The 13,959-nt window shown below is 44.3% G+C and overlaps 1 protein-coding gene across 5 annotated transcripts in view; it reads right to left on the bottom strand.

The window, feature by feature from the left end:
• The window catches only part of LOC119178502 (uncharacterized), a 663,369-nt gene that overhangs the window by 441,642 nt on the left and 207,768 nt on the right, over positions 1-13,959 (bottom strand). For all 5 annotated transcript variants that reach the window (XM_075867300.1, XM_075867622.1, XM_075867405.1 and 2 more), the window contains exon 2: positions 7,235-7,297. The gene's annotated coding sequence lies outside the window, so the exon portion shown is untranslated. The remainder of the gene's footprint in view (positions 1-7,234; positions 7,298-13,959) is intronic.

Below are 13,959 nucleotides of genomic sequence, written 5' to 3'. Positions count from 1 at the left end.
TAGCCGGCGAAGGACCTTGTATGGACCAAAGTACCGTCGAAGGAGCTTTTCTGGCAGGCCGCGGCGTCGTATTGGTGTCCAGATCCATACTTGATCACCTGGCTGGTACTTGACTCCCCTGCGGCGCGGGTTGTAGTAGTCCGCATCCTTGAACTGTTGTTGACGTATTCGGTGCCTTGCCAACTGGCGTGCTTCTTCAGCTTTCTGCAGAAATTTGTCAATGTCAGATGGCTCGTAGTGATCATTGTCGACTGGGAGCATGGCGTCAAGAGTTGAATTTACTATGCGACCATAGACAAGCTGAAATGGGGTGACGCGGGTGGTCTCTTGGAGGGTCCGGTTATAGGCGAACGTTGCGTAAGGCAGGATTTCATCCCACGTTTTTTGCTCCAAGTCCACGTATATCGACAGCATGTCAGCCATCAAGCGACTTAGGCTTTCCGTTAACCCATTCGTTTGGGGATAGTACGCAGTGCTTTTCCTAAGGCCGGTGTTCGTCGTTATCATCAAACTTTCATCAACTCTTCCGTTGTAACAATAACAGACCCTTTGTTATTCAAGACTGCAATTTCTCAGCAATGCTTGTAACTATACGCAGTTTCCATTATCTATCTTTGTCTTGTATGTGCTTGAATTCTTATAAATTTTAGTTGACTTATGTTGCCTTCCTGATTTGCGCATCTGACACTTGTTTCTTTATTTTGTCTTTTTTTTCTTGTGTGTTATAAATGTTGTACCCACCCCCTCTGTAATGCCCTACGGGCCCTGAGGGTATTCTAATAAATAAATAAATAAATAAATAAATAAATAAACTCTGACGTGAAGGCTGCTCTTTGGTCGGTGATTACTACCTTTGGGGCGCCATGTCAAAGAACTATGCTATGCACGAAAAACTTGGCTACTTCAGCTGCCGTTCCTCGCTCAAGGCAGCCGGTTTCAGCATACCGCGATAAGTAGTTGGTGGCGACTACGATCCACCTCTTGCCCGATGATGACATTGGGAAGGGTTCAAGAAGATTCATTCCAACTTGTTCAAATGGTGTAGCAGGCGGTTCTATGGGCTGGAGCAGGCCAGCCGTCTTCAGTGGTGGTCTTTTGCGCCTTTGACATTCGCGACATGTCTTCACATATTTCTGCACGGACGCCAGCAGCTTGGGCCAGTAATACTTCTGATGAATTCTGGCAAATGTCCGGCTGACGCCCAAGTGACCAGACGATGGTTGGTCATGACAAGCTTCAAGGATTTCGGGTCCCATTGCTAACGAAATGACGAGTAAGAACTTCTCTTTGTTATGCCCAAAGTTCCTTTTGCATAGCACATTTTCACGAAGACAGAATGAAGACTATGTTCTCCTAAATACACGTGTGACCTGGCCGGCACGCCCTTCGAGGTGTTCGATCAATGGGAGCAGTTCTGCGTCAGCTCGTTGATGCTCTGCACTATGTGAGGCTTTCGTCACACAGAGAAGAGTCGAGTCGTCTTCTTCTGAAGGAGTAGAGTCAAGTGGCTAGCGTGATAAGGAATCGGCATCATTGTGTTTTTGCCCAGCCCGGTATACAACAGTGATGTCGTATTCTTGCAGTCGGAGGTTCCATCTGGCAAGACGTCCTGACGGGTCTTTTAAGTTCGCCAGCCAGCAAAGAGAGTGGTGGCCACTGACGGCACGGAACGGCCTTGCGTAGAGGCATGGTCTGAACTTGCTGATAGCTCATACCACTGCCAAACACTCTTTTACTGTCGCGGAATAGTTTTTTCGGCATTTGAGAGAGTTCAGCTGGCTTAAGCTATCACTTTTTATTCTAGATTTTGCCATTGTACGAGTACTGCACCGAGACCAATATTGCTTGCGTTAGTATGGAGTTCCGTGTCAGCGGTCTCGTCGAAGTGGGCTTGCACTCGGCTTCCTTAGCTCGCGTCTCCTCGGTGTTACCCGCACGCCATCTGTATACTCGAAAGCAATCGGTGGGCTTTGCAAACGTTGCTTTAATTTGTTGAAAGCTGTTTCTTGTTCTGCACCTCAAGTGAGTGATTCTTCGTCTTTTGTGAGTTTGTTTAGAGGTTCGGCCATGCACTTTCTTTTGCTCCAAATAGTATGTCACTTTGAAATGATGCATTCTTTTTTGGGAACTAAATTCATTAATAGAAGGAGCTGTATTCACTGGAATATATTCATCTATGTCGGCTTTATCTGCATAGAAAATACTAAAAAAGGCTCATGTAAATAATATTTGTACAACTGTGTCAAGTAGAAGAAAAACAGGCACTTCGATTGTGTGCAAGACCAGTTAAAAAGCACTACTGCACTTCATTCTTTTTTTAGGGGTGAAGCTCTCTTATTCGACGGTGTGAAAATAAGTTAGGGGCTGGCACTCGCCGCTCCGCGCAAGAAAAAGGACGCGGGCAGATTATGTTCTCCAATGACTTTGAGGTACAAGTAGTTTTTGTCACGCGAGTTGAGATGGCGCTACTGTATGGGGCGCCATGTCAGCGTTACTAGAGTTTGATTATAATAACGTAGCGCCAGGTACTCGCACGGCGCTGATTCTGAAATTCACGCACCAAGTAACATCTTTCTGAAAGCTGTGAGGACATGGTATTTTGAGATTTATAAACGCGTCACCCTCTGTTTGTGAGCTCTGCCAGAGCATTTGTTCATTTAATTGGTAATTTGTGATTCAGCACACGTATACCTCAGGGCTGCATGTGACTCTGAGTACGTGTCAGCGGCCTTGTCACTGCCTGTGCTTCGAAATGGGCAAGTGGTGCTGCATCCCAAATTTCTAGTCTGGGTATCGGATTTGTACGTAGTTAACCAGAGCACTTGGTTAAGTGGCGGCAGGCAATTTGGAAAGCTGACGGAGCCTTACAGCCTACCTATCATATGGGCGCCAGGCATTTCCCGACAGAAGTGATTTCTGCCACATATCATGCAGAATACAATAGAAATTTCCCATTGCATACACCTAAGAGACCTATGCTCACTTCAGATGCTGACCCTGCTATCTTACAGGGCTGCCAAACATACATGACAGTGAAGCAAAAAAAAAGAACACAGGAAAGCTCCTCGAAAATGCCTGGCTCTACTGCCAACTTCTCGGAAGAAATGGGAGTCAAAAGATTCAACTGCATCTGAAGTGCCTAACAAGATCGCTGAAAGAACACAAAAGTTATTGCGCGTCGAGACAGCTTTTACATAGCATGGAGATGATGAATCAGCAGGCACGCATCCAAAAGGTAGCGCTTTGACTGCTGCATCAATGGGCCTTCTCCACGTAAAGAGGAGGATGCTCGTCACCAGCACACTAGTGTGGGCCTACGCGTTACCGACTCAGTTCTTCATCACGCCGGAAAGGTCCTTTCTTCTTTCAAATCGAGATGCCTCATTTTTGAGCTGCCTCATCTATGCCTATTTGAACCAAGCAAAACAAATGTAGTGTAACCAAAGAACAAAAATCATTGTACATACTAATTCTGTGATGCTGCCGTCATGATTACACTTAGTTTTCCATGCTTGATGTGGTAAAGCCAGATTTGCTCGTTTCCTTTATGTCCGTAGCACTTAATCGTAATCGTCTTTTAACAATGCAGGTATACTTCTGACCATAGTACTTTTGACACAAGAACGGTTAATTATTATCCTTATATGCCTTATCAAACGGGGATTGAGAATGTCGGCGTCACGCGTCGGTAGTGTAAGGGTAGAGCTGCGCAAAATATACTGCTTTAGGAAGTACGCTTGCTTCCATTGTCTCATAACCACTTCGTGAAGGTGCACTCCGCACAGCCTAATCAAATAGTGCCAAGTATGTCTGATGCCACTGACCCAACAGCCCCTACATGGGTGTTGTAAGGCTTAACCCAGGGTCGAATATGAGCAACCGTTGAAGTTTTCTCCCCATATCAGGCTACATACACTTTCAGAAGCCGAAATCTGCGTGAAGCTTACAGTAAGACTGCCAAGGCTTTGTAGCCTGTAAATTTAGGTTCCTAATAGAATGCATGTAAGTTTCCTGATACATTAGTTGAAAGATTCCAGACGAAGCATTTGTTCATATGGCTGACCAACAAAACATGGCAGTGATATCCACACGCACGTACGCACGTTACACACACACACACACACACACACGCACACACACACACACACACACAAACAAACACACAGGCTATTGCCTTCCTAATAGCTAGCTTGATTTAGCCCTCGGGCTGCCATGCTTACTGCAAGCACCTCAAAGTTTCTCTCACGGACAGCACTGCTTTTTTGTTTTGAACCGAAGATGCCAAAATCGACACTGCCGCCACCAGAATTCTCAAGAAACGAGATCTATAGTGCTGTCACGTCAAAATGCAACCGCTTTCCGTGAGCCAACATTAGCTGTTCTTGGTGCATTTATATGAAAAAAAACACTGTTAGCAAATAAGCTGCCTATAAAATTTGGCAATCAATTACGTTATAGCTAAGTCACAGTGTATTAATTCATTGAAATTCATGTGCATCTGTATATATAGCGTAATAAACCAGCGAGGTTCTGCAGCAATTTATACGCGTGGATCGATTAGCTCACCAGTGAGCGCCTTGCCCACTCTCTGTGAACGCAATCTGTCGCATTAAACGGAAACAGCCCTCACGACAAACACCATGCGGACGCGCCGCTGGGCGCAGCGTCATTACCCAACTTATTCTTACACCGTGCTTTAGTTTGACCTTGTATTGCGTGTGGCATAACTGAGAGAAGAGACGAAAAATCACAGCGTATTCATGGAGTGCATGATGGTGAGTTTGGCCAAGCGTACGTCAATCCGTCCATGCTTGCATCTGTTCGTTCAATCTTGCTTCTGTCCGTCTGTGAGTTTATGCGTTCATCCGTTTGAGCGTCTGTCTGTCCGTCCATCCGTCAATATTGGAAAAACTACGAGTACTGCGATCTCGCATCTTTTCATCATATATTCATCATATGTTACCAAAAGGTTGCCAAGGACTAAACGAGCAGTGGCTACCTACTACTACAACGACGACGACTACTATTACTACTACATACATCACAGATGCACTACCCATGGAATAAGGAGTTTCGCCCCTTAAAAAGGAATGCAGTATCTCTCTAATAGCATGTTAGAGGGCACTGTCTCATAGATGCACGTGCAAACTGCAGTTGAGTGAGGATATTCTGGATTGCGCTGTTCCCACACTCTTCGATTGGCTGCTGCGCGGGTTGTGCCAGGTTCGCGAGGAAAAAGTGCCTCCTAAAGTCTCCTGAATAGTCACCGTACGTGACAGATCGTTAGTGGGGGCATGGATGAAGCAGAGAGGCGGGGGCGTTGAAGACGCTTGCGCTCGGCTTCCTTAGCTCGCGTCTCTTCGGTGTTACCCGCACGCCATCTGTATACTCGAAGGCAATCGAATGCATGGACGCATGTGCATGCAGACAGACACACGAACGGAAAAACTGATGAACGCTTCGCCGCACTCAAGATCAATAACTTCTTGGATGTGCTACAATTTTTTTACCGGCAGGGTGTTTGTGTATGCACGGTACTGATTGGCAAGCTCATGCTCCACGATATATTGTTGAAATATTTATCAGACTCCTGTGGCTTTAGATGTGGCACGCGGATTCAGAGGCTTACTTTCTGTGGGCGTATATATAGCGTTAGGGGTCAAGAACTTCTTCTAAAAGCAGTTATTTCAGGCAACTCCCCAAAATATTGTTTAGGCATGGACTCAGGTGGCTAGAGTAATGATTTCAGACATTTAGGAAAACATCGCTAGCTTTTTTCTGCGAATAAGGTGTTGTATTTCACTTTATTATTTCATCATTTTTGAAGAACCCACTATTTAAAAATATATGTCAATTCGTCAAGCTGACTGGTAATGGTTGTTTGCTCCAGTTGAATAAAATAATAATTCCTCCCTTTTTATTCCTCGTTTGCTTCCCATACCTCTAGGTGCAGCCACTGATATAGCCCAAGCTTACGCGCCAGCTTTCCTTTTTTTATTTTCTAAACCACTGAACGACAGGCAAGACTCCTCATAGTTGGTTTTCTTTTTAATCAATGGCTATTGTTTTCTGTTCTTTATATTTGGGAACACAAACATCACTTCATAAAGATGGCTTCTACAATGCCTCTCAAACAACTAAAGATATTTCACAGTGAGACAGCAATCCCCCTTTAATTTGTTCAATATTTTGTGCGATTAAACACAGAGCTTTGTTGTAGTACTGAAAAAACTACGGACCATCTGCCCGAAGAAAACACTGACAGAATTCGATGCAGGAGTGGTGCGCACGGCATTGAGCTGGTTGAAACGGCCGTCGAAGTGGGTGCTGGAAGAACGGGTTTAGGAGAAACTAGGTGTAGCATTTACTCGAGTGAACGTTTGTTTGAAACGCAAAGCATGGGACGCGGGTTGCGTTTCCTGTAGGTTTCGCTGCAGAAAGACTATTTACTCGATGTGCGCTCAAACTTTGCGAGCGGTAGTGAGTGTGAAGCGAGAACAATGACACGCGGCAAGCGGCGACAGGCTAGGGAGGGAGTGACGTCAACGCGTGTGCACAGCGAGGGAAGGCCTGAGCTATTTGGCACCGCCCTAACACCTGCGGCCAGGGGAGCGTGGTGTGAACGGACGGACAGCGTTGCACAGGCTAGTAAAAAAGCTGCCTTTCGTCTAAAAGTAGCCGGCATAGTTATGGACACACAAATTACCTACGCCGTCACTTAAGCTGTTATGCTTTTGCTGAAAAAGAAGGGGTCGTATACAGAGCGTTTAAAAATTTGTCCTAATAAACATAGACCTATAGTTGGATTAACTGATTGTCTATTGCGTTTTGCTACCTTCCAACTTTCCAAGTTACATGTGTAAGCCACAATATTGATCCAGTAATCAAACGGTAAATTACGGTCTAAGTAACATTCAACTTGAAGCAATCCGTAATACCAGCTGCTCGCAGCTATCCCAGAACATGTAAACGAGTGGCGCTACTAATTTGTAGTGTAACTTGAACAGCGGACATTTCATATCACGTCCCCTAAATCTCAATAAAGAATAGCTGATCTTTCCCGCCCAAGCCAGATGTGAACTAACCACTAAAACCATTATGCTGGTTGAGTAGTACAATAAACTCTCACCCAAACATTACTCATGGACGTTATGTAATACAGAGGTAACCATATATTACACAAGTGACTATAGAGATTGTATGTAGGAAGACTTCGAAGAAGCAGTGTACTTACTTTCATCCCATGCACATTTAGGCTTCCTGAAAGGCTTGAGCTTTTCTTTGTGGACTTTGGGACCTGCATGAGGTGTAAATACGTATTCTGCGTCATACGTACGAGCAGCACGTGATCCAATAAAGCACTGTTCAAGCTCAAAAAATGACAAGTGAGAACGTTTCATGATGTTTACAAGCAGACTAATGTAAGCAGAGTAAGGTTTATGAAAATATAACTATATGAAGTGTAATGGCGGGCATCGACCTCGCAACATTCAAATACCAATTCACATGTTTTGGCAACTGAGCGACAGCTGTGGTCATTCACCCGTCCACCTAATGGGATATATACGTGCATTCAATCCAGGTAGTGTTAGCACAGCCAGTAGCCATCACCGCAAGTGTGGAACACTGTTTTTCTGCCTGCTGTAAAATTATCACGTTTTTTTGTCATGCAGCAGGCAGAAGAGGAGTTTGATATGTGGGGTTTAACTTTACGAAATCACCATATTATTATGGAGACGCCATAGTGGAGGGCTCCACAAATTTGCACCACCTTAACGTGCCCCCACGTCTGAGCACACGGCACTACAGCAGAAACGTGGCTTCTGCACTCACCTTCTAAGCTACTAGAATTGCGGAATAGGCGCTTCATTACATTTCAATTCAATTTCGGGGAACTAGAACATGCCCCACTTCCATTCTTTTCAATTCCTCGGAATAAAAAATGCTCAGCCTATTTTACTCCAATAATGGCTGCGCTGTTCAGATTGATTCCTGTAATTCATCAAGGTATAAAAGACATCTAAATAGCTTTATCGCAGTAAGAATTAGGGCTGCATAAATATGATCTCATCAGATGCGATAATAACTGCGAAAGTACGCGAAACACGAAGCCAAAGTCGTGAAATAGCACCGTACCCAACTAATTCTTGTATAAACAGTTATCCCGTGGGCCATTGTACTTGTATGAGCACCATGTCTGAACAAAAAGTTAGGTTTTATTGTTGCTTACGTCCACGTGTGGTAACGTTAAAATGACGACGTACCGTATTTTTATGATGACAAAAGCAGTGTTCAAGAAGACTAGGCAGTTTTGCAGCGTGACTGAAGCGATTGTGAATATGAAAAAAAGCTTAAATTTTGTTATTGGGAGAAAAACACAACCAATAAATCTTTTTGTATTAGTCGGGCCAGTGCACCGCTCAGGCACCTTGCTCTTTTGCATCGAATGCGGGGCAATAGCCGCACTACTCATCAGCACTCATAATTGTCAAGTTCGCCAAGCAAGAATGAATCCAATGAGGATAACTTTTTGTGGTCGTCTCTGCGCAGGTATGCCATTTATTTCTTGTCGCAAAGGTTATCTACGTGTTTCAGATATGAAACTGCTCGTGAGATAAAGCTTTTGCTCCTTTCCTATAAAGGCAGTATCAACCAACTCCCAGAGATAACTCATTACTCTCTTTATAATACCCTGATATAATGCATTGGTTTGTAAACTGACTTTAGACTTGGTTTCTGTTCCACAAAGTGTCAGATCGTTGGAACTTTGACCCCGCACCTATACTGGCCTCTGGCTAACTACAGGTGGACCTAGAGAATGCGTTGCGGCCTTCGACTTGGAAAAAAACATTAACTCAGTCCTACATGACTGATTTGAGCATAATAATTGAGTAGCAGGAATTAAGGCTGTATCAAAATACGTTCCTCTCAAATGCCCTCTTTGCTTGGCGAAGTATGTGCAGAGTTGTATGGGTAAAGTTGGGATAAGCAGCATTTTGACTCACAATAGGGCTTCATTTTCGCAATGTCACGATCCAAGTAAAAAAAATATCGCTTTTAAATTGTTGCATGGGAACTTTTGTCAGTAGCATGACCAGAAAGTTTCAAAAGAATAGTTCTTGTTTTAAAGGAAAAAATATTTTTCAGCTGAACAACCACAAGGTAGTCGGAAGCCCACCTTTTCCTAACCTTTCCCTAACCTTCACTGCTTAGCATGTCTACGCGAGATTCTAGCGGATATAAAATGTACGATGCCTCACTTATATCTCTCTTCACTGGTTCTATCGCAATGATGAGTTATTGCTTCTCACTCCGTACAAACTGGCGCACCTGGATTGAGCGTTGAGGGCGCACCTGTTCGGAGAGCCAAGCCGACGACAAAGCACGCGTACACTGTCCGACATTGTGCACTCTAGGCGCAACTATTCTGGACGGTGCGAGATATATTAAACTGAGGCTGCTCGTGATGACAATATAAGAAGCAAACGGGGGCAGAGTACACTCTTGTAGTTTGCTGAGTTGAAACAAACGCGGAGTTAAAAAATTGGTGAAGCGTAGCATCGACTGCGCAAGGTATCGAAACAGCGAAGCTCGTCTATTCAAACGGCTCTAACTCGTTGCTGCTAGATTTGAAATCAGCTGCTGCTAGGCTTTTAACTTGGCTGCTGCTGCTATAGTGTTTACTAGTTAGCAGTGAACCACACTAATTAATACGAATGTCCAAACTCGAGAGTTAGAAACTCGCGTGCAAACGAGGAATTTGCGCTCGCTCTGTATTTACACGGGCATTCAAAGCTCTAGTGCGGGAAGTTGCGGGAGAGAAGACGGTTGAATATGATCACAATTTCTATTTATAAGATATTTAACTGCAGTATAAGTGTAGTCGCTTGGCTCGGGGCTCAAGCAGGGATAAGTTCATGCACGCTAAGCGCTCGCACGCTGCGAATGACTGAGAGTGGCGACGGGCTCCGGAGCCGCAGCAAGGAGGAGGAAGAGGGCAGAAATTGAACAGCCGGTCCAGCGAACGGGCCCCTTTCTTCGGGCAATGACGCAGTGGCGAAACCCAGACCACCAGAAGACGTTTATTGGGCCATCGAAGCAGAAGAGTGAATTCTAGACTCGCAGGCACAACGTTCCCAGGATGGCTTCTAGGCCTTCACGGCAGCTCAGTTACAGGGTTGCGACTATCAGATGCCCTGGATATTGGCGCCCAAGTCGTGCATGCACATTAGTCGCAAAAGCGACATTACGACCACCGGCACCATCACACTCCACCATCGGTGAAGGGGTGTGGGTACACCAACTCCGTCAAATAAACCAAACAACTGGGCGAGAACATCAGGTGAACGCGGTTCTACAATTCTGCTCGCTCGCAGACAAAATGAGGTAAAATAATGTTGGCGTGCATGTGTCTTGGATGTAGAATTGCGTCCGTAGAGACTTTTGAGTTGCCGTAATCTGTTTCTTTTTTCAGAAGTGCACCTTTCAGAGGTGCTGGCTCGAAGTAGAGAAGGAAAACAAAAGACAGAAAATGAAGAGCCGGCCCAGCGAACAGGTGTTGTGTACGTTTCTGCTTGAGGCGGTCTGAATTATATCGATGATTAAAAGCAAGAATTGCACAGTAAGCATTGTCGTTTGAAAAAGGCACCAGGCTGTACTTGCTACTTTGACTTCGCACTTTAGGTTCGCTTGCGCTAAGACCCGAAAACTGTAAAAGATGCAACACTGCATCAACGGGAGACCCCGGCAAATTTTTCTAGTGGATAAGGCTTTTAGCTGCTGACCCCCAGGTCACGTGGCCGAAGCCCAGTCGTGATTTCATTTGAGGCGAAATTGCTTGAGGTGCGTGGAGTTAGATTTAGGTACGCGTTAAAGATCCCGAAAGCGTCAAAACTTCCAGACCCTTCACTACGACGTTTCTCATAATCATATGGTGTTTTGGAACGTTGACTCTTAATTACTATTCTTGATATCATAAAAGTAAGAGTGAAAAGATGGGGCGCTAAAGCACTTGTTATCCAATCGCTTCACGTGACACGCGTCAAAAATGATACTTGGCATCTCCTCGTCACTCTTATGGAGAATGTTCACTTTTTCAAAGCGGGTGACCAATACTGTGCACTTACTAATGTGCTTACTCATTCGGGCAGCTAATCCGGATGCCTTGTGGTGCATCTGGCGTCCGGACGAGTTGTCAGGCTCGTAGAACTTCGGTATTAAGTTCTCGTTAGTTTTACACTACATTGATGCATGCTGCTCATTGGGTGTTGCATAAAAAAAAGCAATGACCGCGTTTTCACGGTCCAAAAGTCCGCCAACCGCTCCGGCTCGATCTCTTCGTGGTCAGCTCGAATAGACACGTCATCTCACGATGTCGCAATGGCGCCCAACAAAGAATATCGCATGCGTCCAGTATCGCTGGAACACGTGTTTTGAATAATCCTTGTGGCGATCAAAAACCTATCACTGCAAATATCAAAAACTCAGTATGGTTGAAATCCGACTAGTTTGGGTGCGGACAAGAAATGAAAACCAAATATTTTCTATCATTCGAAAAAAACCACCACACAAGTACTCCGCACAGATGGCTAACTAGCAAAGATGAAAAGTGCAGCCACATGAGCTTGCAGACTGCCGAAGTAATTCCCGCCGAAAGCGGGCGTTGGCCCCGATGAACGAGTTCCCGCCATTGCACAATTGACGCTACTCTTGTCACAGTGCCGCTTCCTGGGCCCACCGTAGTCACCTTGATGCGACTGAAATAGCGGCCGGATACTCGGTGCCCAGTTGCTGCTTGCGCTTCGCGACCCGCTTCTGTTCTTGTGCCTGAACGGCTGCATCAGCCCGGCAGACGTGAATTCTCTCACAGGTCCGGTACCGGTGCTGTTATTAGAAATTTGTGTGTTGTTAGGGCGTTTGTATAAACCTTGCTCTCCATACGTAGAAGCTGTAATTATAAACTAGTGCGTGGGCTCACTGGCATATGTCAGTGAGCCCACGCACTAGCTTAAGGTTGCAAAATAATGGCTGCAAAATAATGAATGACGTCGCAGCCGGAGCGCCAAAGGGCAGTCATGTGCGGGTATAACGCAGATATTGTGTCACTAACAGCGCTGCTAAAGGTAGGCGTGCTAGGCTGTGATGTGCAGGATGACGTAACTGATCCATACTGAAACGTTCCGTAAGATGCGGAGACCTCACATACGGAATTATTGGAATAAGGAAGACGTATGATGCGGACTCCGCATAAGACATATGATGCGGGCTCCGCATAAGACGTATGATGCGGACTCCGCATCTTATGGAAAGACGTATCATGCGGAAATTACTGAAATGTGTGCATGTTACGTCTGAATCTAGTGCAAAGCAATATAATGTGTAAATTGAATAGACGTCCACATCTTGAGTACATGCAATACTGTGTACAAATCACAATATTTCTTAAATGTGCATGATGAGGGATTGAATCATCGGCATCTTACTAATTGTCGTGATGCAGAAGCAAAATTACCTTTTAAATAAAATACATTACAAAACTACTAAATTAACATGCTAGCGATCATGAATGGTGGTTACATTGTAACACATCAATGCAGTGTTCTATGCAAGACTTACAGAACTTATAAAGTTATTATTATCAATAGAGAAGCATTAATATACACATCAGCCCTGCTACAATCAATATGTTTTTTTATTTGTCTGTATGCTCCAGCTGTGAATCGTGACATTGCAGTTTGATCGTACACAAATGAGGTGACTGCACCGCAATATCACGAGGTCCACCTAAGCCACAGGATGGTGGTACAATGTAACAGCAATTTTAGAACAAAATGTTTAAACATAAATAATAATCATAGCACTGTGAAAGTGTGGCGCTGTGTTTATCTCATGAATGCCTTGTGGAGATCGGCGAAATGCTGCTTGAGGCTCCGGCACCACTGTAAATTTCGAAGGTCACTGCGATAGAACTTATGTGTCCTTCCTTCATAGGCACCTGGAAATGAAAATAATTGGCACAAATAATGTCAGAGACACATGTTAGCACAATAGTTTACATGCACAAGAAATATAACACATAGAATGAAACTGAAAATTTAAGGCACACAATCCTTCATGTTATGCATATGTGAATAATAGAAGGAATGAGTGTATAAATTAGTTCTGCCACATCAAAAAAAAACAGCATGCTTATCACAGTGAAAATAACTAGGTTGTCACGATTTTCAATGGTAGAGATGATCGATTATTATGTCCTTATGAAATTATGATTTAAACGCTTCCTGCACAGTAAAACTTCAGGAACTGCAAGTGAAAGCTCTCAATGTTCATTTAATAATGTGTGCATGTACATCTGCTGCCTTTATACTATACAGTTTGTGCACAAAATTGGCATCTTGAACAATTTTGAGAGTTAAACCTATGCAACTTATGAAGGTTAAAATCACCATGAAAGCAAGCAGGACCAGGCAGGTGCCATTAAAAATCTGTGCAAGCCAGATAACTATAACCGAACTGCACACATATAGGGGAGCAAGAGTAACAGTAATTCGGCTGCTGACCCGCATGTCGCGGTATCAAACCCCGGCTCCATTTCCGATGGAGGCAGAAATGCTGTAGGCACGTGTGCTCAGATTTGGGTGTACGTTAAAGAACCCCAAGTGGTCGAAGTTTCCAGTGCCCTCTACTACGGCGTCTCTCATAATCATATAGTGGTTTTCGGACGTGAAACCCCACATATAAATCAAGAATAACAGAAATAAACTGCCAACAGAAAAGTTGGGTGCATGTGCTATCTGTAAGTGCTTACACCTTACTACATACAGCATGCTCATTCCATTTTAAATACCGATATTGAAAATAACTGCTCTATTAGGAATGTAAAAGGTAAGGTAGAACTGAACGACTACAAAAAGTGACCCTATTATGACATCACGTTTTCTTATAACAAAATTGACTAAG

The sequence above is a fragment of the Rhipicephalus microplus genome, chromosome 1, assembly GCF_043290135.1.
Source record: "Rhipicephalus microplus isolate Deutch F79 chromosome 1, USDA_Rmic, whole genome shotgun sequence".
Lineage (NCBI taxonomy): Eukaryota > Metazoa > Arthropoda > Arachnida > Ixodida > Ixodidae > Rhipicephalus > Rhipicephalus microplus.
Note: the sequence above shows the minus strand (reverse complement) of the source record. Positions and strands in the feature narration are given on the sequence as shown.